This window comes from Rhinoderma darwinii, chromosome 3 (assembly GCF_050947455.1).
Source record: "Rhinoderma darwinii isolate aRhiDar2 chromosome 3, aRhiDar2.hap1, whole genome shotgun sequence".
Classification (NCBI taxonomy): Eukaryota; Metazoa; Chordata; class Amphibia; order Anura; family Rhinodermatidae; genus Rhinoderma; species Rhinoderma darwinii.
The window spans coordinates 255984344-255990147 of NC_134689.1; positions in this window are offsets into that span (position 1 = coordinate 255984344).

The following is a 5804-nucleotide window of genomic DNA, read 5'->3' on the forward strand; positions in this document are numbered from 1 at the left end:
ACTGGTAATTAATATTATTATTAATTACTGATAATTATCAGGCTAGTTTCTAGCTCTAGCTATTATAACATGGATTGTATTTTGTGCACTTTCAATTCATTTATGTATATAATTTTCATCTCTTACTGGTTTGTTTCTATTGATGAATTTTCATCTCCTACTGGTTTGTTTTTATTGATGAACTTTCTTCTTTTTTCTATGTACTTTATTTATTAACTTAACACAGCTTTTTGGGTGTTCACTTGCCATCCTGTATTTTCTCTGTTATCCCGATTTATTATATCGATTCTTTTATATTGCTCTTACTATGATCAATTCTAGTGTGAACCTTTATTGATCGATGTGTGCTTTAACATCCGCACTAGATAAATTACTGCAGTATATAACTTTGTAGCAGTAATATTCGTTTTTTATAACTTACCATAACTTCATCCTATGATGTTGCACACCGGCCCTGCCTGTCATACGCGTCATCGCTGGCTCTGACCCTGTCTGCCGTTTGTGCCTCTCTGCGCGTGCGCGGTTTCCGGAGCCGCGCATGCGTAGTAGGGACTCGGCCGGCAGGTGTGCGAGTCTCGCGATGTTTCGGTCTGACAAGCACGGCCGTAGTGATCTGTTTTCATTGGCCAATTTGTACCAGCTGACTGGATTAAACAATATATTTATGGTAGAAGGACTTGATCGAAGTTAGTATACCCCTCTGAAAAAGCCATCCACGCGAAACGCGCGTCGGGGTCCTTCCGTACTCGGGAAGTCACTGAACCACAGGAACTATATGGGTTAGTAGCACTATAGGTTTTACCTTATACCTCTTCTACCTGCCTTTCCTCTTATGGCTTTACTTGCTGGGAAGATATGTCGTGCTTGATGTGGGCTTATGTAAACAATCTGTTGTCATTTTTTGAGTCCAGCATTTAACCATTTACTTATAATGCTACTATGAGTCTGGATTTATGTATGACACATTTTCATCTACATTTCATACTTTGGCGTTGTTTTGCCTTTACTGATATTCAATCATATTGAATTCATTATGTGTTACTTGAGCCCTAGTTCATTCGGTATAACGACTCTCTTTTTCCCGGAGCTGCATTTATAAGAGGTGTTTCCTCTGTGTTCAGTTATGCCACTTGGGAGGTGTACAGGTTTTGGATTTTGTAGTCTAATTTTAAATTGTATGTAATTTGTACTGTCCTAATAAAGTTTATTTTTCTATGCCATTGGCAAATTTATCTCAATAGTTTATGACTCCTTTGTTCTCAGTGTTTTTCATAGTTTCTAGCTCTGGACTTTCAGAGGTGTGGTAATACCTTCCTGGTATATAAGGATATATGTCTAGTAGTACATGTATTGGCTATAGATATTTAAGGGCATTGTAAATGCCTTTGTGTTCTACACATGGGTGCACTGCATTTACATTCCAACATACACATTCATCACCATCTCCACTTCCCCAATGGGAAATGTTTGGCTGGTATGGAGGGTATTGTGGCTGGCATAGGGAGAGTTGAGGGCATAGGGTCTGTCCTCGCGGAATTGTAATTAGCTTCGAAGAAATTGTTGCTGTAATACGATGCATTCCGTGATTGTTGTTGTTGTCAGAGGACATTGTGGCTTTTTTGAAAACATCGTGACTGGGAATTAGAGATAGTGTGGCTGTCATGAGGACATTGTGACTTTTTTGGAGGCATTGTGATAATTGTGTTGGGATTGTGACTGGTAAAGTGAACAATGAGGGCTTTGTGACTTATGTGGAGATGTGGTATTAAAATGGGCATTGTGTTTGGGAATGTGGTAGTTGTCATGAGAGCATTTTGTTTGTCTTGGGGCATTATTAAGAGGCAATAAGTGAATTGTGGTTGCCATGGTTGTATTCCGAATGGCTAAGCGGGCATGGAGAGTAATGTGGCTGTCATTGAGGGACTTGTGGCTGTAATAGAGATATTGTGGCTGGGATAAGGGACATTGTGGATGTCATGTGGCATAATGGCTCTCATGAGTGCATTGTTGCATGAATGGGAGCCATTTTGGCTGGTATTTGGCTATTTGGATAAGACATATAGCGGCTGTCATGTGGACATTGTAACTGTCCTCGCGGAATTGTAATTAGCATTGAAGGCATTGTTGCTGTCATTAGATGGCATTGTTGCTTAGTTGGAGATGTGGTAATAAAATGGGCATTGTGTTTGGGAAAGTGGTAGTTGTCATGAAAGCATTTTGTTTGTCTTGGGGCATTATGGTTCTCTTAAGAGGCAATAAGGGAATTGTGGTTGTCATGGTTGTATTCCGAATGGCTAAGGGGGCATTAAGGATAATGTGGCTGGCATTGTGGGACTTGTGGCTGTAATAGGGCTATTGTAGCTGGGATAAGGGACATTGTGGATGTCATGGGTGCATAGTGGCTCTAATGAGTGCATTGTTGCTTGAATGGGAACCATTGTGGCTGGTATTTGGCTATTTGGATAAGATATATAGTGGGTGTTCTGTGGGCATTGCGTCTTGCATTAAGGGCATTGTGCGTAGAATGGGGGCAATCTAGTTGGAATAGGGCTATTAATGGCATTGTGACAGGCATGGAGGGCATTGTGTCATTTCTGCATTTTCGTTGGCAAAAGGGGAATTGAGAACATTGTGGCTGTAATTGAGATATTGTGGCTGTGCTCAGGGACAGTGTGGCAGAAATGTGGGCATAATGGCTCCAGAGGAGCACTGTGGCTGGCATGTGGGCATTGCTGCCATAGGAGGAATTATGGTTGACATAGGGACTTTGTAGTTGTCATGGGAGTATTGAGGTATGCAAAAAAGGCATTCAGGCCATTGTGGCTGATATGGAGTGCAATGTGGCATTTGTGGTGGCATTGATGCTGGCATAGATAGAATTGAAGGCTTTCTGGTTCTTCGATAAATTTGTAATTGGCACTGAGGGCGTTGTCGCTCGCATATGAGTAATTTGGGGATTGTGGCTGTCATGGGGTCATTGTGGATTTTAGGGAAGCATTGTGTCTGGTAAAGTGGACAATGAGGACATAGTGGTTGTCATGGGGCATTTTAGTGGTCCTGGTTCTATTGATGTTGGCTTAGGGAGCATTGAGGACAATATGGCTGGCATTGAGAGCATTAGATTATCATGGAGCATAGTGGCTGGGATAAGGGACATTGTGGACCTTGCAGATGTCATGGCTGCATTTTGACTGGGAAAAGGGACATTGTTGATTTCATGGGGGCAATTTAGCTGGCATTTAGAGCACTGTGGCTGGCATGGAGGACAATTTATGATCATGGGGGCATTGGGGCTGGCATAAGAGGCATTGGCAGTACTGTGGCTGCGCTAAAGTACATTGTGGCTCGCATAGTGGCATTGTGGCACCTGGCATAATGACTGTCATGGGGCATTGTAGTTGTCATAGGGCTATTGAAGCCATTGTGGCTGTCATGGTTGTATTGCAGTTAACTTAGGCGGCATTGAGAGCAATGTGGTTTGGATAAGGGGCATTGTGAAAGGAATAAGGGACACTGGACTTTGTATCTGTCATGGAGACATTTTAGCTGCCATATGGGATATTGGTTAGAAGCATTATGGCTGTCACGTGGTATTGGATGTAATGGGGGCTTTGTGGTTGGTTGGCATTCTGGCTGGCAGGGAGGAAGTTGTGGCTAACATTGAGGATATTATGACTGGGATATGGGACATAGCGAGTGTCATGAGGATATTGTGGCTTGCAGGTGTCATTATGGCTGGGACGGGGATTTGTGTCTGTCATGTCTTGATTAGCAAAGGGGAAAGTGAGTTTATTTTGGCTTTAATAAAGGCATAGTGGCTTGCAAAGGAGCATTTACATTTGGTGGTTTCCATTTTGGCCTTCGGGCTGGCATAAGGGGCATTGACTGCATTGTTGCATGGATAAAGTACATTGTGGTCGCATGATTGTTGATTTTCTGGCGGCTTTGTGGCGGTTATGGAGGGCATTTGACTGTCATAGTGGCATTGTGTCCCTTATAAATGACATTGTGGGTTTCATGAGGGCATAGTCACTTTTACAGGAGCATTATTTCCAGCATTGGGCATTGTAAATGCCTTGGTGTCATTGAGGGCAATGTCATTGTCATTGGCGCATTGTGCCTTACATGGGAGCTTTGTGGCTGTCATGTGGTTAATTGTAGTTTGCATATAGATACTGAGGCCATTGTGTGTTGAATAAAGGACATTTGGGTGGTCATTGTAGCTTGGATAAGGGGTATCACCGGCATTGCTGCTGGGATAAAGTACACTGTAGCTGGCATGGGGACTTTGTGGCTGGCATAGTGGCCACTGACAGCGTGGTTGCTGCCATTAAGGCATTTTTGTGGAGATAACGTAGATTGCGTGTGTCATGGGATCAATGTGAGTGTCATGGGGTTTTAGTGACTTAGGAGACCATGTAAATGACATGGGGCATAATGTGGCTATTATAAAAAACCTTGTGGCTGGCATGGCACATTGTAGATGGAATAAGGTACATTGTGGGTGTTGTGAGTGCATTGTGGCTGACCTGAAAAGCATTGTGGCTTTTTTTAAGGTCTTGTAGCTGGCACGGCAGGCACTACGGTTGTCATGTGGGAATTTTGGTTGGCTTAGCAGGTATTGAAGGCATGGTGATTTGCATAGGGGGCATTGATGACTTTGTGGTTGTCATGTGGGGGAAATGTAGCTGGCACTGAGGACTTTGTGGCTGTCATTGGAGCCATTTAGATGTGGTGGGACAATGTAGCTGTCATAGGTGCATTTTGGCTGTCATTGGAAAATTGTGACTGTGTGGCTTTTTGATTTAGGGTTTGCGTGGACGATGTTTCTTTTTTTACTATGAGTGGCACAGTATAGTTGATGTGTCTAATTTTCTTTGCCTCTCTAGTGATTTGGTCACAAGTTGCAAGTCAGCATCTAGCTATTTTCGCTACTAGTGATATCACTTTGTGTCTTAACCTGGCGCATGTGAGGTCTTTGTTGAATGTGTGATATTGTTCATGATGACGGATAATAGCTATATTGTGTCCTCTCTAGGTCACATTTAGGCCCATGTCATATATGAGTTGTAAATGGTCCACTGAATAGATTGTAGAATGTTTTTCTGTTTTATACAGATGTGGAGGAGAGTGCTATTTCTTCTAGACATCTGATCTTTGATGTGATTGGTGACTAATTTTAGGGTTGTGATCAGAGTTGATTATATCCTACTTATGGCTTCTAGTCAAGATGGGGTGGTTTGTTCATACTCTTGGATAGGAAGACTTGAGGTTGGATCTCTAGTTTGGCTCCTCAGAATGTATCACAGAAAGGTTTTAATTGGCCCTTAAAATATTTGGGGGTTTCATTAGAAACTAGGCACACTAAAATCTCTTTACTGTTTTCAATACATCTATAGCATATACCAGGAATTTATTATCACACCTCTTTCTTGATTTTTTTTCTAGGTGTCTATTTGAAAGTGAAGAGAAGCAAGATATGGAATCCTCCAGACAGCGGCAATAGAGGAATCAAATGACTGGTAATTAATATTATTATTAATTACTGATAATTATCAAGCTAGTTTCTAGCTCTGGACTTTCAGAAGTGTGTTAATACCTTCCCGGTATATAAGGATATATGTCTAGTAGTACATATATTGGCTATAGATATTTAAGGGCATTGTAAATGCCTTTGTGTTCTACACATGGGTGCACTGCATTTACATTCCAACATACACATTCATCACCATCTCCACTTCCCCAATGGGAAATTTTTGGCTAGTAGGGAGGGTATTGTGGCTGGCATAGGGAGAATTGAGGGC